Source organism: Eulemur rufifrons, chromosome 17 (genome assembly GCF_041146395.1).
Source record: "Eulemur rufifrons isolate Redbay chromosome 17, OSU_ERuf_1, whole genome shotgun sequence".
NCBI lineage: Eukaryota > Metazoa > Chordata > Mammalia > Primates > Lemuridae > Eulemur > Eulemur rufifrons.
In genome coordinates, this window is record NC_090999.1 from 46699265 (window position 1) to 46719947 (window position 20683).

The following is a 20683-nucleotide window of genomic DNA, read 5'->3' on the forward strand; positions in this document are numbered from 1 at the left end:
TACAGGAAAAGTTGGCCAACCCCTGCTCTAGACTGCACGCCCTATGAGGGCAGGGACTTTGTCGCTTTTGTCCACTCCTGTATCTCCAGCACAGAATATTGCCTGGCACTCAGTACGTCCTCAATACCCACTGGATGCCGGTAGCACTGCCCCAGTGCTAACCACCAAAAGTGTCTCCAGAGTTTGTCAAATGCCATCTGGGTGGCAAATCACCCCCCGCCCCGTTGAGAACCACTACATTAGACAGTCAGTGAAACACACCAGGCAGCTTGAGAGTGAAGTATGTAAATAACTTGCTAATGTGTCATGGCAGGGGTGGGTGGGTGGCGGCTATTGGAAGCCTGAAGGGCTTGGGCCTCTGCTCTCTCTGGGCTTCTTTTGCTCTTGAATAAAAACCACCTGTTCCTCTTCGTCTCTAGATGATCACCCAACATGATCATGACAAGTAACCAGGGAATCTGGAGAATAAGCCTTAGCTACTTCCTCACTTGGTTACCCAAGTGCCATTTCTTCCTGGGGCCCCTGAGGTCTGGGCTACACTGAACAATGCTAAGTTAAATATACACTAAGACAATAGGATCCTACTAATCAACGAAAAAGAACAAATTATCGATAGATGCAACAACATGGATGAATTTCAAGGACACGATGCTGAGGAAAACAAGAAGGCAGTCTGAAAGTTACCTCCTGTCTGATTCCATATATATGACTCTCGGGAACAGGCAAAACTATCGTGAGAACAGACCAGTGGTTACAAGGGGGTGGGTGGGGGACAGTGTGGCTATAAGGGGGCAGCATGAGTGTTTTGTTGGGGTGATGGAACTGCGGTGTGTCCTGATTGCGGTGGTTGCTGCATGAATCCATACACGTGTTAAACTCAGAAAACCGCACACTAAAAAAATTCTTTTTATGGTGTGTTAATTAAAGAGCAAGACCAGTAGTCCCTGAAGAACATGATGGGCTTTTAATAGTTGCATGTCTTCTTCTAGCCACAATAAAGCACTTAAATTCATATTTTTAAAAACGTACCAGGCAACAAGGCCAGGCCTATTCATGGTCACTGAATGCTCAGCAGAGAGGAGAAAGTCAAAGTTCTGGAACTACACGAAGGGCATTAGCTTCCTTGCTTCAATTCCTCTTTCACTTTCCACAGAACAAGGTGATCTTCACTTCTCAATCCAGGGTTACCAAATTTCACCCCAGAATTGTCTGAGCCTCCTTGTCCAGAAGAGAGAGAGACAATGTTTTTAGAACTTGATGGATACTGGAACAGATTTGCCACTGTACTTTGGGGTGTACCCAGGTCACAACAGACGCTCTCCTGTGGGTAAAAAGGGCTCATGGAAGTGATAAGGGAAGGCCTAAGGGGTGTGTGGCATTGGCTGTCCAAGAGTCCAGGCAAGAGAAGGAAAAGAACATAATGAAATGAAAGTGGCTTTATTCTGAAGGAGACCAATATCCTGTGTGTATTATCCATATGAATAATATCACCAGATTCATGTGTATATGAAACAATCAGTATTTCCAGGAAATTTCTTTTACTCACCCCAAATATCTAGTTGTTCGCCTATGCTGATGACAGTGAGGAGGGGGTGCAGGCTACGTGTGGGAGGGCAGTGGTGGCCTCTACCTGGAATTGTACCCTGTGTGCATCCAGTCGTGGGTAAGCATCCCTCTCTTTTCTTTTGAGGAACTGCAGGCTGTGGTTTACATATACATGACGGTGCTGTTCACAGGAAAATATTGCTCATTTGCTTATGCAATAATAATAATAAATCTTAGCATTATTGCAACAAAAAATGTGCTCGACTTCTCAGAGAGTGAAACGCATGGCAACCATAGGAATCATCCAGTGTCATCTCCCTGATAGTTGTCCTGAAAGAGCTGCACAAAGCACAGACAATGTCATGATTACAGATAGTATACTATTTTCTTTTCTTCCATCCTCCGACTTTTTCAGCAACGTAATTTTAGATGGACAACTGAAGTGCCTCTAAAATTTTTCAGAGGTAGCCTAGTTCACCAATCCTCCTGTGAAAAGGAGATAAAAAGGGTAGCCCCTCAGTGTCCACACAGCACGGGCAGCGTGGGCTGGCAGAGGTGGGAGATATGTGCACAGAGGAAACTAGCGCATGACTCCAGGTCATTTAGGAAGCAGAGCTTCAGACTTTTCAGTAACATTTTACATCTTTTATCTCATCTGACCTTCACAACCACACTCCCTGCACCCCCCCCCACCACGATGTGAAGAAAGATGGTTTTACCCCCATTTAACAGAAGCTGGGACCAAAGTAAATGCACGTTAAGAATTTTCCAAAAGTCACTTAGGGGGTTGGTGGGAAAACAGGGTGTAAAACCCGCGTCTCCTGATTCTAGCCCCCATGGCTCCACCCGGCTGGCCATGTGGCTGCACCAAACATAGACAAAAGCTAGGAGGTGAAGATGGGAGATTCCTACGTGCTCTACGGGAATCGGTCGGAATTCCCATCCCTGCCCCAGACCTGAAGTTAGGGTGCATCCCACCCGGGAATGTGCCTGACTCCTTAAGATTCATCTCAAGTATCACCCCTACAAGAAGTCTTTTCTGACATATTCCTACCCACAGACGATTAGCCACTCCCTCGGTTGAGCCCAGTTATACCTTAGCTACAGGCTTATCTTTGTGCCAGTAACCCCTCCGCACGCCGCAGGGCCTGGGGCTGCTGTCTTGCTGCTCAGATCCTAGCACAGTGCCTGCCTCCCAGTGGGCACTCGGAGCTTGTGCGCCGCCGAGTGAAAACATGGCCAAGCTTTATTCCTTAGAGCTGCAAATCAGGGCAAACCGGGTGTGAGAAACCTTGGGGAAGTCATTTGCCCTCTCTAGGCCACAGTTTCCTTAGCTGTAAACATGGGGATAATAAGAAAACAATAACCATGAAAGTTACTGTCTGTAAAGTGATGGGCAAGGTGCCTGTCTCACAGCGAGCTCTGGATAGATAGTGGCTATCTGTGGTGGCCAGCGGCCAAGATGGGTCCCCGTGACTCTTACCTCCTGGTCTTCACACCCTGCATTGTCACCCGTACACTGAATAGGCTGATCTACATGACCAATAGGATGTATCAGGGAAATGCCAGAGTGTGACTTCTGGGGCTAGTTCATAAAAATAATTGAGGCTTCTGTTTTGCTTTCTCTTGGGTCACGTTTGATCTGGATCAGGTCCAGATACCATGTTATGAGAGTGCGTAAGCAGCCCTATGAGGAAGGCCATATGGTGAGGAACTAGGCGTCTTGACAACAGCGTGAAGTCACCACCCACGTGAGCGAGCCATCCTGCTCGCTCCTGGAGCATCCTGGAGCCACCCTCCCGCCCCAGTCAGGCTCTCAGATGACCACAGTCCTAGCCGACCGCTTTTTAACTGTAATCTCATGAGAGACCCCGAGCCAGCTAGGCCACTCCTAAGGCTCTGACCTAAAAAATCGTATGAGATAAATGTTTATTGCTAGTTTAAGCTGCTAAGGTTGGGGTAACTTGTTATAGAGCAATCAATAACTGATACACTATATTGTAAATGGCTATATGAATATCAATACAGAGATATGTCCGACATAGTAAATTCTGGCTCTTGACTGATCTCTCAGTTCACAGGGGTCTGCCCTGTAGGGCGAGAAGGCTGGTTTGACTAAATTAGGACTTCCCCTCCCCAGATCTGAAGAGGTAACTAAGGTAGACATTCCCAACAACTTAGGATCTCCAGATCCTCTTGACTCACTGACCTCACCAATGTCTGCTTGGTGCTATTTGCCACATCAGACAAACTTTCAGAGAATATCACAGGACACCAAATCAGATATTCTATCTACTCTTATTTAACTGTGCCAGGCATATTAAGTCATCCTCTCCAGATAGTGGGACAATTCTGACCCTGAGAGCTAATCACGGAGTCCCTTCTCTGCCCCCCACGCCCAGCAGCTGGCAAACTGGCCAGACCAACCCCTTGCTTGTGTTCGCCTTCCCAAGCTTTTCAGATCACAACACTTTGATGAAGATGGTGACATGTCGAAACAGCCAATATTTGACCAAGTATTGAGAGAAACCCTTGTTTTTTTCAGGCTACACAGGCCTTGGTGGTATTCACAGCTTGGATGATGGGCACAGAGGTATTCGGCCCCCAGTTCCCACGTGATTGTGTTGCTGTGACTACAAACTCTCAGTCCCCTGTGTTCCCCAGAGATACCTGCTATCTCCCTAGAGTCTTGGCCACTGCTTCTGGGGTGTTCCTGTTCTCAACAATGGCTTTCACTCTTCCCCACTGTCCCCAGTTCTCCTGCAGTCCCTGACCTGCTGTGTCCCCATCAAAACTCAAGGGTTTGGACCCCAGCCTCCACCCCAACCAAATATAATTCTTTCAGATAACCTCAAATTGTCTGACCCTTAAGTAACCATAGACTTTTAAGGTTAGCTTCAGAGACAGCTTCTATGTAGGAATTTCTAGGTTATCTGGGCAGGAAGACACAGCCCTTGTTGTACTAAAAAGCATCCTTTGACTATGAAAAACTGAGTGTCTCAATATGGGGAGTATGAACTATGTCCTTTCTTCACCTCAGTGAGTGAATTCTCTGCCTACTTGGAGCACTCCTTCCCTTCAAGAGGTAGACACAGGCCTAGTCTCTTCTCTTTGTTGAAGAATCCCAAAATTCCCACTGTTTCTTCCAGGGACCTTAAACACCAATAGTCAGACTATCATGGCCAGTCTGCTCTGGCTCCCCAAATTCCCAAAGGTGCAAATATATAGATAAGACCCCACCATGACCTCCCTGGATTTGAACTGGACACCGCACCAGACTGTGTACAAAGTTGGCCTTGACCAACTCAATTCTGTTAGATATATACTATTTCTCACAATTTCTACCTAAAACTCTAACAACCCTTATGTCCACCCAATCCAGCTGTGACGGGACCAAAAGGAGGACATGGTGATCCTAGTCCTCAGACCATTCTAGGGCATTGGTATGAGAATAACCCAGCATCTGGCCTTTATCCACGCCCAACATCAAAGCCCCATGACGTGATGGCCAGAGCTTGCCTTTACATCTTTAAATCCACACAGTCCCCTGTTTTATTGAGTCTATGGGTGTAGTGGCCTATGCTTTAAGCACAAAAGAATGCAGGGAGTTGATTGCAGCACTCAGCAGAGAAAGCACTGGGTAGAGTGTGCTCTTGGGGTCATGAAATGGAATTTGAAATTTTAGCAACTCACCTCTGCTTCAGTGCAGATGATAACTGTTAGAAAACACTATTTCCCTGACACTAAATTCTTAAGGAAAAATTATTCAAATTCTCTCCTAGCACAACACCTTCCACATTGAGGGCAGCCAATCAAGGTTTTGATTTGGTTGTATTAATATTTCATTGTGTGGAAGGATCACCAGTTTAGCTTTGCACCAAGGACGTCTTCCTCTGGTTTTGTCAAAGTTTTAAGTTTACTTTATTACTTCAAGAATGTCAGAGAAGAGAAGCTTCAAATTTAGCCTGGGGCAAAAGGAAAAGGCAGATGAACCTGTTGCCATTTTTATCTACTGGGTTTCTGGCTGGATGAGTACTGACCCCTTCCGGGTCTAGGGGTTAAATTCTCTCCTTTTCAGTTTTCTCACCGATAAAACTGAAAAAACTAGCTTACCTCCAAACTTGGTACTTAATCTCTGGTAACAGAAAGACATGTTTCAGTACCGGTACCATTTATGTTATTGGCAAGTCCAAATTATACAAATATCCTTCATAGCTGCAAAATGCAGGGAAGAAAATAACATCTGTTGATTTTTATTCTTCCCAAGACAAATCCACAAGTGCTTTAGCCAAATTGCCTACAACTACTAACAATTTCATGGTAATTTTACTATGGAAAAGCAAAAGGAGAAATAGAAGGTAGAGTCCTGGGAACTTCTCCTTTATCTTAATCATCTATCTCTTCTCACACTTGGAGTGACAGGAACAGAGAATGAGGATGGAAATGGTATGATTGATGCACACACAAAATCTCACCAGTGGTTAAGACTTTCAGGGGAAATTTAGACCACAGCCTCGGCTTCCCAGTACTCGCTACCCCTTGGAGTAGTTCTGTTTTTAAAAACCAAAAATGCAACATTTGGAAGCTTTGAATTGGATTTCTTACAAGAAAATAACAGCATTTCTCTCCATCCAAGGTGATGCTAGATAGCAAATCTCAGTTTCCACAGAGAGGACTGGCAATTCCAAGCTTGTAACTGTCACAGAGATGAGGGAGAGGACTTGAAAAGGGGTCCTTGCTTGAGAAGATGAAGCCAGCTGTGAAACATTCCCTGATTACAGGGGCCCTCCACAACTATGCGTGCCTTAATCACCTCTAGTCTTTTCCTATTCCAATCCTTCTGACACCTGTCTCCAGACTAATCCTTCTAATCTAAACAGCTGCCTTGGAGACGTCATGCCTTGCCTTGCCATCAGTGACTCCCCAAGGCCTCCAAAAATGTCAGTCACACCCTAGCCTGGCCTTTATATTGTGCAAGAATCTGGCTGCCTCTGACACGTAATCTCCCTCTGTCCCAAAAGAAATCTGCCACTCCAGTTAATAGTCCTTGCACCACTTTCCATTTGCCCACCTCCACACCTTTACCCGTGGTGGTCTCCGTTTTCTTCACCAGGAATGTCTTCCCCACCCACTTCTCACACCACCAACTCCAAAGTACAACGCAAAGAGTGGCATTTGGAGTCAGGCAGATCTGGGTTAAATTCTAGCTCTATTACTCGCTCACTGCCTGTTGCTGTGGAGGTGTCTCATCTTTTCTGAACCTCAGCTTCCTCATCTATAAAATGAGCATGCTCACACTAGGCTTATAGGATATGCTTAGTGAAGGTTACCCCCTTTTTTCTACATGCCTACCCAACTCCCATGCATCCTCCCAAACTCCTAAATCAACTAATTTCTATCAAATGGGACAGAACAGGGTTTGCAGGTAAGCATAAGGTTTAGGTTCAGTATTGCAGGACCTCTGTTCCTTAACGCTGTCATGAAGGAATGGGCTGGGCCAGGAATGTAGATATCACAAGACCTTCCTCAGGACAAAGCTCAGAGGCCAAGGCACATGGTCCATTCTCTGCCAGTGGTAACTGAAATTTCAGCCTCGAGGGAATGGAGCCCAGTATAAGGAATTGGAAAACAGCCCACCAGTTCACGGATGGGAAATTATAGCATTGCCATGACTCACCGTTAGATAATTGAAAGAGTTCCTGAATAACATATTTTTATAATTCTCAAGAAATTTACAAAAGATGCCAATTAACAGATTCAGTTCCATGACATTTGAAACTTAATTTTTTTTTTTAAAAAAAGCACATGTATTAGACATGTTTATGATACCTCTGCCCCTTTTAAAGAAATTGCCCCACCAACAGATGCTTACTGTACCAGATAATTTGCCATGTGATGAAACCCTTCTTTGGCCATGTCTGATTGGCGCAGGAGGGGCACCTGACAAAAGCACAGCCAATCCCATAGGCTGGAGAGTAACTATGACCTATGTCCTAGTGCAAAAAATGAGCTGAGCTAATCAGATTCTCTGTCTTTTGAGATCTAGAAGTAGGAAACACAGAAGAAATGAGCCCACAGCTACAAGAGTAGAACTGTAAGGACACAGTGATATAGTGAAATGTGTATTTGGTCTGTGTCTCATTTTCTGACCTATAACTCTTTGGAACCTCCAAAGTGATGAGTGTCTTTTGGATGCAAATAAGATGGCTGGTAGCTGGCAGCCCTAGGTAGCTTCAGGATGGGAGCTGGTCACAGGAAAGACCAGGGCATGATTAGAGCAGTGGGACGGTAAGCCCCACCCCCAACCTCCAGGAAGGGAAGAGAGGCTGAAGGTTAAGTCGATCACAAATGGCCAATGATTTAATCAACGATGCCCACATAATCAAGCTTCTATAAAACCCAAAAGGGCTGGGTTGAGAGCTTCTGGATAGCTTAACAGGTGGAGGTTTCTGAAATGTGGCTCACCCGGGGGCGGGGGGGGGGGCATGGAATCTCCTTGCCTCTTCCCACAGCACCCCATGCATCTCTCCCATCTGGTGATTTATCTATATCCTTGGCTACCCTTCATAATTAACCAGTAATTAAGTGTTTCCCAGAGTTCTGTAAGCCTCTCTGACAAATTAATCCACCTGCAGAGGGGGCTGTGGAAACCCAGATTTATAGCTGGTGGGGCAGAGGCAGCGGCGAAACAATCCAGGCCTTGCGATTGTCATCAGAAGTGGGGGCAGACTGAGCTCTCAACCTGCAGGATCTGACTCCATCTCCAGGTGGACAGTGTCAGAATTGGATTGAATTAGAGGACGCCCAGCTGGTGTCGGTGGCAGAATTGCTCGGTTGGTGTGTGAGGAAATACACCCGCACATTTGGTCACAGAAGCGTTCTGTGTTGCGAGAGTATAGTGGGAAAAATGGGGTTTGGGTTTTCCTGTATCCTTAGAGATGCCCCAAGGGAGAGTCAGGGACATACGTGGCAGGCAAAATCCACTAGTAAGTCACAGCTGAGAAAGTTCAGAAACCTCGAATAAGCAGAATACGCCAGGTGGCCGAGAGAGAACTGAGCAGAAGCACAAGGAGAAACAAGAAGCTGTGAGAAAGCGATGGAGAGCGAGGGGGTCCCTGGAGCTGTCTCAGTTCCTGCAACGAAACCCCCTTGTCTCAAGCTAACTGACATCAGTTCTCCTTAAAAACAAAAGAACCTAAATGGAACAGTAGGAAAGCAATGACATATTTTACTACTAGAAAAATAAAATACATCTACTCTGAACACACACACTATTACACAAGTCACAAATCCAGTAGAACCACGAGGATTATTTCTTTTCAATATGACACAAGGAGCAGGTTTAGGCTACCTTAAAGGACAGAGGTTTTATCAGAGCACTGGGAGGGGAGGGCCTCTTCCACCTGCTCTGAGGACTCTGGAAGATGCCAGAGTGGCTTGGTGGAGAGATCCCTCTTTGGCAATGAGAAGTGCCACCTGTGCCCTGGGGTGGGCATCTGCCTACTACCCTGTGACCCTTTGCAAGTTACTTCATCTCCTTGAGACTTGGTTCCTCCTGTGTGATAGATGACAACCAAAGTGACTTCTGGGATTAACAATATATGAATCTTCTAAGTGAATTTCTCCTTTCAATTAGAAATTGAAAGAATTTCCTCTTTCAATTAGAAAAGGAGGCAGCCTAGAAGAAGAGACTGTGGCCCAGGAGTCAGGAAACTTGCATTTCAGCTCTGCCTCTCACTGGCTGGGCAAGCATAGCAGCTTGCTGACCTGCCTTGGTCTCACCCACAAAACAAGGGAGTGAAAATGCTACTGTCTATGAAAAATTCTAAAGAAAAAAATTTTAAGACCTTTAAACCTTCCTCAACGTATGATACATCTGTATTTAAAATTTGTTACCTTACTTTTCTTTCCCACCCCTGACTGTCCAGAAAGGAGTCTGTGCCACAATTCTTAGGAGAACTTATTTCTGTCAGCTTGTCCAGCTACAGATGAACTATAAAGAATGCTGGGGGGAAATATGGAGTGAGTTTCACTCCAACGCTAGTTGGAGCAGACATGTGGACGAATTTGGATTCCTAGTGGCACAAGATCAGGGTTGGTTGCTGATGGAGAACTGTGAAGTCTAAATAGGAAGACAGGCCATATTCAAAGGAAAAGATGTGTCTCCTTCCCAGAAAACCATAAATCCATAAATAGAAAATGAAGGCGTGAAGCCCAAAGCAATCCTGAGAAGCATTTTAAATGTCCTCCTTAAAAAAGATTAAATCGACTGGTGGAAATTAGGAGCTTTGGGGTCCATAGATCAAGGTGATAGAGGCCAACAGAAAAAGGTCATGGTTGATTATAAAAGAAGATTAGTGTCCTGCAATTGCAGTAAAAACTGAAAGGCAAAAATGACTCCCAGATACTGAAGGTCACTGACTTTCAGTGTTTCACTAACACAGCAAACACTTTAAATGAAGGCACAAAACTCTCCAGTAACACTCTTTCCTGGTTACAACAGCACGAGGCACCAAGAGCAGCGAAGTCTCTTGAGACACCCTGGACAAGGTGTCCTGCACGGGAGTCAGAGCAAGCACTGGGTGTTTTTCAGCAGAGCTGAGGATCACCTTGAAGGACTACGATCCTCACAGGGACGAATGCTTCTCCAGCACCGTCAGGACTAAGTCCACTCCAGCCGCAAGTTCTCTGTGTGTGTCCTGAGGACAAGCAGCACTGTGACAAGGCTGAGGCTGTGGCTGTCACCCACAGGAACATCGAGGCACAGAAGAAACTCAACAAAAATAAGAGGCTCATCAAAAGCTGGGGAAGTAAGATGCCTCTGATCAGACAGATCGCAGGCACGCTGGGCCCGGCCTGAGCGATGCTGGCAGGTTCCCTTCCCTGTTGACCCACAATGAACACGGTGGCCCAAGCTGATGTGGCGCAGGCCACAATCGAGTTCCAGATAAAGTAGCTGTGTCTGGCTGCGGCTGCTGGCCATATGAAGATGACAGAGGATGAGCTCGTGTGCAGCATCCTCCTGCTGTCAGCTTCCTGACACCGCTCAAGGCAGATTGGCAGAATGTCCAGGCTTTATACATCAGAAGCACCACAGGCCCCAGTGCCTACACTAAGGCACAGTCTAGTAAGTCCTAGTGCCACCAAAACAAAAACAAAACCAAAAAACTCTATGGTGACATTTTTATTGGCCTAGAGAGGCGGTTGACTTAAAGTAATAAGATACAAAAGATATGAACTGGTAATGCACAGAATAAATACCTGTAGACAAAAAAGATATGAAAAGGTGTTCCATTTCAACATTAATTAAAATAAAATTTTAAGTGAGATTTTCTTTTTGCCATGAGATTGGCAACAAATAAATAGCATCCTGTACTGGTGAGGATGTAAGGAACTAGCCAATCCTACCCACAGTAGGAAATGCAAAATTTTAAATATGCATAGCCGTTGACCTAGCAATATCAATACTAGAAATTAAGCTTTAAAACATTCTTCTCTGAGTATTTACTTAATAATGCTCATGTTCTCTTAATAGCAAAAATTGGAAACTACTCACATTAATGGTGGATTGGTAAAACACACTTTGTCCATCCAAATAAGAGAGTACTATACAGCTAATTTTAAAGGGATGAATTATATCTAAATGTACTGACATGGGAAGATTTCCACGTGGAAAGACAAGTCTTAGGAGCAAATGCATAGTATGACCCAATTTCTTTAAAAGGTGTGCGAGCACGCGCGCACTCACTCTGAAAGCTCCCTGCCAGCCTCCACTGCTCACATCGTGCTCCACCCATCTCTCACGCCAGGTCCTGGCACCACAGGGAAGCTCTAGCTTCTCTCATGTGTCCTGCGTTGCCATAGGAACACAGGCTCGCTCTCTGCCTGGAGCCCTGACCCCCTGCTCCGTGCCTGCCTAATTCCTGGCCTCAATCCTCCCTTAGTACAGGAATCTGGAATAGTTAGTATACACCAAACTGTTAACATGGATATTTCTGAGGCTGTGATAACAAGAGTATTTTCTCTTTCTGTATCTTAGTTTCCTGGATTTTAGTTTGAATTCCTAATAACCATAATAAAATTTAATTATTTTATAATTAGGAAAAGAACATTATCACTGCAAAAAAATAAAACTGAAAAATAAAGAGATCAGTTTTTTACCTCTTGTCCTACAACTATTGCTACATTCTGTCCCCTGGAAATTTCTCCAGTTTCAGCTAAATCTCCCCCATCTGTGGACTAACAATCTCCAAATAAAGCATCTCAGAGAAATCTAGGGTAGAGGGAGTGAGACAGAGAGGAAAAGGAGGAGATGATCTGCCAGTGATTAAAAAAGACAGTGCTTACTTCCAAATTTGAGGTTAGGAGACAAGTATTTTCAGTCCTATGGAATGAAAGCTGAGGCTTTGGCTCACTGCCCCACTTTTCAGAGAACCTAAAGAGAAATAACTTCATTAGGAACCTAGACATATTGTTTCAATTTAGTTTATATTATCAAGCCCCCCAGCAAAAAAAAGAAAAAAAAATCAAAGAAAGTCCTTTTGTTGATTGTAGAATAAAACAAACAAAACATCACTTAATTGATTTTATACAAATTAAGGAAATGGAGTATATTTGAAAAACCTTGGGTTGCAGAACAGGGGGGTTATACTCTGAATTCTGCAATAACACATAGTGTTCATGTTAGCACATCTCAGCCCACACAGAAAGCTCATCTTTAATTTCATCCTCTCTGTCACCTCCTGACCTCCCCAACCTGCATCCAATGGGTCTCCAGGCCCTGCTGATTCTTTTTCCTAAGTGCTCCTCCAGTCCATCGTGGCCACTGCTCTACCTTGGGTCAGCCTCCTCTCTAACCTGGACCACTGCCACACCTGGTCTCCTTTGTCTAGCAGTCTATTCCCATCGCAGTTAGACTACTCTTTTAAAACGCAAAATGTGATTGTGTCCTTTCTCTCCTTTAACCCCTTTGGTGTCTCCCCAGAGCTTACAAGACAAAGTCTGAACTCTCGATTGAGTCTAGGACGAGACTTACAACAGCTTTCTTACTAGGCATTACCTTGGTTAGAGCAGTGATTCTCAATTGTGAGGTTTAAATTTTTGATGCCAACACATTTTGAAAAATCATCCCAGGTGATTCTACCCCAAGTTGCCAGGTGCCATACTTTGAGAAACACTGATGAGGGACAAGCCTCTGTGAGAGGCCAAGAATAACGTAAGTCAGAGGTCCAGTGCGGATGCAGCCTGGGTTTGGCAGGACCCGAAGCTGGCTTTCTAGTTCAGGTTAAGCCCTTGTTCTTAGGATTTGTACCAAAAAAGACTCATTTTATCTCATCCCCTGACCCAGGAGGAAGGTGCCGGTGACACACTGTAGTTAGGAACTCTTTGGAAAAACAAATTAGTGAATCTGCCCTGCTGTGAATAATGCATCTATTTATTTGTAAAAAGTGAATATTTAATAAGCTGCAGTATAGCAATTTGAATTTGGAATTTTATCTGTTTACAAAGTCCAAGAAGGGCAAGATTTCACCAGGGAAAGAGCAATTCATATAAATGCTGGCTTCGTATGAATCACCTCTCCAAGCATTCTTGTATTCTGGCTGTGGAAACACACACTGTGGAACAGGGGCAGGCATGGAGGTAGACTCCGCAGCCTGCCTGTATCCCAGAGGTTCTCATGTCCCTCACCATTTCTTTGTCTTCACGCAGCACTGAAAAGTGAGTCCAAATAGCATGCATCTATTGACTGAAAAGAACTTGAGAGAGAGCAGGCTCTCTTGGCAACTGTGCATTCAGATTTCTAACTCTTACTACGAGGGTCTTTTCTATTTTTTATACTAATTATGTCCTCTTGTTATTATTTCTCATGAACTAGACAGGCCTGGGCTTGAATACCATCCCTGAGAGCCACTAGTTGGGCAACTCTGGTCAATTGACTTACCTTCCCCAAGCCTCTAGTTCCCTGGTCATTCTCTGTGTAAGATAAGTACACAGGACTTGGCCAAAACAAGGTAGGGGCCCATTGAATGTCAGTTCTTTTGCTTCTTTTTCTTCCCTTTCTACTCGCCATCATAGACTATATTGTACTTGTACAGCCGATAATCTCCTTTTAGTCTAGAACTGAAATGTATTAATATTTCCTTGTAGTTATGTACTTTTTGATGATGTCGTTCAGAAGGAAACACTGCTTGGTTCCAGCGTGATACAGGTGGTGTCCGCTAGGAGAGATGCTGGTTGGCTGTCAGGGGGTCTTTCAAGGTAGTGTTTATCCTATGGGAATTCACAGGGGTTCAGCCTTCCAGACACAGAACCTGATTTGTCCAATACTGATGCAGGGTTTCTCCTCTTGAGGACGACGTGCTGCTACTCCTAGGTGACCTGCCTACACTATGTGTCATGTCCTTTGCATGCTATTGCAAGACAACCATTCAGAATGACTTGGAAATGAAGGCTGAACATATAGTATCACCAAGTCCATCTCTTCCACAGAGCCAGTTCTATTGACTCCAGCTTCCCAGATGTTCGCTTCCTCTAAATTCTTAGTCAACATAGTTATCAATGTCTTGTATCTGCTGGGAAAACGCCATTTGGAATTATGGTATATCTTTTGCCTCTACAGTTTCATTTTTCTTTTCTGTGTTTCCAAGACTAATCAACCTCTCTAATGATTGATTTAAATCTTTATTCTAATATGTCAATACATTCCATCAGCTCTCCCCAGATTTTATACACCTGGGAGTTTGTCCTTTTAAGTGCCCTCTATACCTCTCTGAGTTAGAATCAGTTGCTTTCAAAGCTTAATTGCCAGAGATTAATTGTCATTTATTCAAAATATATTTATCAGTGCCAAGCACTGTCCTGGGTTTGGAAAATAAAAATGGGAAACAAAATGGGCATGGTCCATCCTCATGAAGTTCACATTCTAACCTTATTACCTGGTCTTATTTTGCTTTCCTGGGGAGAGCCTGGACAGTACCTCCTGACCATAGCACAGTTTTGATGGTTGAAAGAGCTCTGAGCCTTGGAGTCAGGCAGATCTGGGTGGAACTTTAGCTCTGCCACTTGGTAGCTTTTCGTAGGTACACAAGCCAATGAATTGCTCATTTGTCTTAAATGTGAAATTGCTATGTAAAGTACATGATAGTTGTGAGATTAAATGAAATAATACATGCAAAGTCTGAGCAGAGAACTTGGAACTGGTAGGCACATATTAATAACAAATGTAAGAAGGCACTTACTAATGTAATCAATGTAAAATATGATAGCCTCTTTTCTGCCTTTCATCCTCTGAATTCAAGCCTCTTAAAGGCTGGGACCATGTCTTATACTTCCTAAGGTCATAGCAGAAGCTCAATAAGCATGTGTCAATTCAACTGATTAGTTAAATGAGAGTCAAAGACAGGCCTTTGTCTTAATTAGCCTTCTATTTGGTCAGTGGCAACAATTATGACTTTCCCCCCCAAAAAACTGTGGAACTATGTAGCCATTGCAAGGTATGTCTTGTAATAGCCTCATGCTTAATTTTCTGTATTTCAAATTAAGTCTCCATAAAATAACTCTTAGCTGTGACTTGGACTAAATCTTCACAAATGTACAAATAATTTTATCATGAAAAAATAAAGAAATTTAACCTCTGGTTGTTTGAATACTTCCTATCGAGTATTCTAAGAAATCATGCTGATTACATGCCTGGATGGGAGGAAACATTGACATAGAGCTTTAGAGAAGGTTAAAATATGCTCCTTATTATATTTGAGTACAGATGTTCCAATGACGCTGGAGCCCTCATTGTTTCAAATAAAGTGATGAGGTCATTGGGAAAACATTTGATCTGGGAAAGCAAAGTCATGGTTCTGCATCCTGTCCTGTCCAACTCACCCTGATCTTCAGTGCATCACAAAAGCCGGCGACAGCACCGCTCAGACTGAGGGAAAGCTCACCTAAGCAATACCGTTGTGTCAAAGCCGGCTGTTTTCTGTATCCTGCTTCCTGTCGTTGACTTAAAAGCTTTACTTATTAGATTTTAATTGGAAAAGTTAACAGATTTTAGACTGCTGGCAAATTGTTCAATAAAATTAAGTTGGTGATGCTAACAAGCACCTTAAAGCGAATGCTGCTAGTTACAACTTAAGCTCATAATACGGTAGGAGTTTGTAACCTGGGTTCCCCAGACTTCTTGGGGTTTCGGTGGGTTTCTGAAAAAGGCGTTTGGGATACAAGCACTAATGATTCACCTTGACATGGAGTTTTCAGTCGACTGAGGGAGGTAAACAATAAACAAGTAATTATAGGTATAATATGTATTAAAGAGGAAATGAATAGGAAACTATCACTTTGGTAAGTCGGTCAGGGGAGGCATGGCTGAGGAGACTGAGTTGAGGAAAGAGAAGGAGCAGGTCCAGGGAGGACCGAGGGGATCCATTCCAGGAACAGGAGAGCAGTGCGGAGCATGGCGGCAGCGCCAGCTTGGTGCAGTCTCCCAGCGTGGCTCAGCCAGTGTGGCCGGGTGCAGGGAGGACAGTGCCCAGTGGGGGCAGAGCTTGCAAAGGAGATTATCTTTTACTCAAGGTGCAGTGGAAGCCATGGAGGAGTTTGCAAACCAGGCTGGGACTGGGGACTGGCCATTTGCATTTTTAAATGATAGTTCTGCATTTTGTGTGGAGAACATTGTAGTAGGGCCACACGGAAGCAGGGAGACAGGTTAGGAGACATAGGCCAGTGAGAGATGACAGTGGCTGGTGGTGGGGCCATCGGGGAAAAAGGTGATAGAGATCTAAAGATGCATAATATTGCAAATTGACCAAGGGGTTGACAGCAATTTTAAAAAAGGCACATAATGAAAATATCTCCTAGTTAGATCAATGCTTTCTTATAACAACGAGACTTGAGTGTTTTTAGGTTGATGTTGTCCCCAAGAAATGTACTGACATTATAACACAAATAATGTCTTATTTCCACATAAATGCATAGATTTGACAGGTGCTTTTCATTGACTCCTCGTGTCTGGACAGAAGAGAACACTCATACCAGCCATAATCCCAGGAACTTGGAGATGGCGACTGATTTTCCTGCCAAGCAAACTCCTGTTTCCATGATTAGCAGAAGCTGAGTCACGTGGGTAACAGGTCTGTCCATGTACAACTGTCTTAAAATAGGCTGGGCGGCAGAATGAGGGAAGAAAGAGGAGATCACACTCCCACGGTTTTCTTACTAATTTCCTCCTTGGGGTGTTGGGCGCAGGGAGAGGGGTGATTCTATTCACAAAGATGGCTCAGGTTATCCTGGGAGGATTCAGCCAATGAAGACAGTGTGTGTGGATGTGTGAGTCCTGCTGTTTTCATAGTCTGTGCGTCACCATAGCTAGCTACGAACAAGTTCACAGAAATTCCATTAGTGAAAAGGATCAGAGACAAAGGCTTCCTTTAGTGATATGAGTATGAAACCTCACTATAGCATACTTCGTATGAAGCAGCAAATATAGCAGGTTTGAAATAAATAAGTTGGTAAAATCAGTCCACAAAAGCTGTAGTCTGTGAGGCAAACTCTGGTAATAAATTAATGATATAAAATAGCATACTTTGGTGTGAACCCAATAAGGGAAAAGCAATCTCAGGACATCTGCTTCACCTCAACTTTTAACCCTATTTCCTCTCTCAAGGCCGTGAAATCTGTAGCTGGCCAGGGTTTGGGAGCAGAAGCCAAGTTTTTGTTTAGGTGACTGAGACGTTTGAGGAGGTGGGAGTCAGAAGGAAGGGGGGCTGCTACCTGAGGGCAGAACAAAAAGCTGGGGTCAGCTCAGCTCTCATTTCCCCACAGGGCAAAGCTGTCTGTCTGTCTGTCTGTCTATTTATCTATCTGAATGAACAATGTTTTGTGAAAAGATATCAAAGGAAAAGACTTAGTATGTAAGATAGTTTATTTTACAGGATTTTAAACATATCAATAAAGCACTAATCCAGGATATGGAAGATGCTTTCCAAAAATTGTCCAAAATTGGTGCTAATTATTAAAGACATGCTGGTAAAAATTTCAAACAATTCAGAAGCATGGAAAAAAAAAATTAAAGTTCCCTTCCTCACTTCGTCCACCTCCCCTCCCCTCCAAAGTAACCACTGTCATGTGCGGCCTATATCCTGCCAGGTTTTTTCTAATCACACTAACTTACATGTGGTCCCTAACAAATGTAATACCAACATGTGGTGTGGATTGTTCAAAGCATGATTATATCACACACGTGATTCTGCAAATTGCTCTCTTTATTCTATAGACATCATTCCACATCAGCAAAGAGCCACCTCATGCTTTTTAACAAATACATCATTATTCTTTGAAAGGACTTATTTATTTTAACCAGTGCTCTATTGGTAAACATTTAGAAAGTACTTTCATATACAGACACTTTCTATGTAATGGAATTTGCTCTGATGGGATTTTTATCTGAATATTTTAAAATCAACTATTAATACAAACTGAGAACTATTTGGATTTACAGAAACCTGAGTCCCTGAGACATTAAAGAACTGGTCCAAGGTTGCAGGGTACTGAGCCTGGTGTCTTCCCTTGTGAGCCGGCGAACGCCCCTGTCCTCTGGGGATGGAAAGGGTGCTGAGAGGGGGATGAAGTGTTTAGTGGAGAAAATAATGCAAGGAAAGGAGGCAGGAAAGTGACACAACAGGCAAGGGAAGAGGGAAGGACAAAGGGAGTTGGTTAAGTTGGGGGGGGAGGACTGGGGCGGGGGGGGGGTCCTCTGACTTCAGTGAGGCCCAGCAGAGAAGAGGGAGGCCACAAGAGGGACAGAGGAACTGTGTGGAGCCCATTTTTTTCAAAGGATTTTATTTGTTGCCAAAATCAAATGTAAGAGAGAAGCCAGAAAGCATTCACATAGGAAGGACATTGTAAAACCTTGATTAAGTCCTGGCAGTTGACTCAGAAAATGTTGCCATGACTCAGATCAGAATTAAAAATATGCTCCTGCAGATCATATTGGGGGAAAAAAAAGAATTAAAAAAGTATGATGCAAGCTTTAGGAGGGGAGCAATTTTTAATATAGTTATTTTGGGATTTAAGCATGCCAATAACGAGGGATACAGAAAAGACATATGTTGCCATTAGGCAAAATTACAAAGCAGGTCAAATCTTGTGTGAGTCCCCACTCCCCTATCCTCACCTTTTCCTCATCTTCAAGGGGCCCTTCTACCTGTCTTCCACCCCCTAATATCCTGAGTCCCAGTGGCAGCTCCAGAGTTTCTATAGTGTAGGGGCTTAGGGGCAGCAGTTTAGGTGCAAGGAGAGGCTACAGGCCGAGTCTCAGAGTTGCATTTGCAGAACAAGCAAATCATTTTTTGCTCAGAGTGTGTTAGAAAGCAAAACAAATAGCAAAGTTTCCAAAAGATGCCTTTATTTACACTCTACATGATATTAAGAGAAAGTCAATTCCTCATCTCAAACATTATTTTCCTTATTTTATATGGGGTGGTGTGGGGTAACAGGGGAGGAGGAATCCTCCCAGGGCTGCACATTTATCCCATTGTGCTGCTCATGTTCTCTCTGCCTCCTTCTCATCAAGGATGGCACTGATGACAGGTTAGGATGAGCTCAGAGAAGGCACTTCTGGATCACAGGCTCAACTGTCCCTGTGACTGGGCTCTTGGCATTTTGTCAGGAAACAAATTCAAGCCAAAGAATCAGTCTCCATGGGGTGCAATGTTAGCTGATGGAGTGAATATTCTGGAAGAGAAGTCATTCTGCCGAGCTCCAGAAGCGGTTCTACCTCTCTGTCTGCTTTTGAGGCCAGGCCAAATGAGAGTTCAGGCACATAGTTGATAATTTGAGGTTGGGGGAAATTTACACTGTCTTAAGCCAAATAAATAAAGTACTGGATACATTTGTGAGTATGTAAGGATATATAAATGAAGGTATTATCTTTGTGAACAAAAGAAAATTTAAAATATGTTGGCCCTTTTCACGTGGTAAAGCATGATCAGGACATAGGTGCTGTGAAGCAGCACTCTCAGGGGCTGAAAATAAGGCGTGCCCTCAGGAGCTTAGAAGAGGATGTTAAAATGGATGTTTCAGCCCAGTTGTTGATGTGCAGTTGAATTTCATTCCCCACTCCCTTTCCCAAGCAGAGGTGTATCAGTCAGGGTTCAGTTGCAGGAAGCAGAAACTACTCTAGGAATTTTAATCAGAACAATTAAAAGAATTTGGTCCTTAGAAAATTTTAGAAGGCTCGAGGAGTTGATTTCAGGCCAGACATACAGAAAATGACTTTCAGAACTGGGCCCCCAGGGAGCTGCTACTCTGTCCACCAGCCAGAGGTAGGAAGTCAAGAGGTTACCATGTGAACTCTAGAACTGTCGATGCCAAAATCGTATCACCATAGCTGTGACCCAGAGATAAGGAAACCTCTGTCATCACTGATGCAACTGCCTCTTAATGCCCATGAGGATAATGGCTGGACCCTGGATCACAGATGCAGAAAATACTATCTCCATCCCCTGGACTTTGCATGCAACGGGAAGACCCCCCTCCCCATCCTCAGCTCCACTCTGCCTTCCAAATCTTGTTCAAGTGCCTTCAAGTGGCAGAAAGTAATTTGCATCTAGAATACTAACTGTAAAATCATCTGAAAATAGTTGTTTTCAATTTGATAGTCAAGAAAAGCACACAAGAAAAGAGGTTGGAATCAATGCTGAGGACCAATTCACCGTATCTGCTACAGAGCGGGGACTGATGGGGAAGTGTCAGGGAAGTGGGTTCCCTTTCCCTCAGGTCAAAAGAGAAGGGCATCAGGGACATCACTCAGAAAGCTAGAGATGCATCCTCTGCAGTTTGGGAGTTAGGGCAGAAGGCATTCTAACCCCTGCCTGGGGAATCTAAAACTGAGAGGTGCTCTGACTTCAGAAGCAAAGTGATTTTGGTGCTGCACTGTGATTGGCCGGTTCTCCCGGAGTTTGGGATTCAAGAGGAAGAAAGTAGAAGGAAGCACGAGGGTTTCCAATGGATATGATGGTCCACACATGAAAGACAGCTAGTGTGGAATTGATTCATGACTGTCCAAGTGGGTTGTCTGAAGGGGAGAAGGAGCTTCAGCAGAAAGAGGCTGGAGGTCAGCCATGGAATTCCTAGGGGCTGAGGA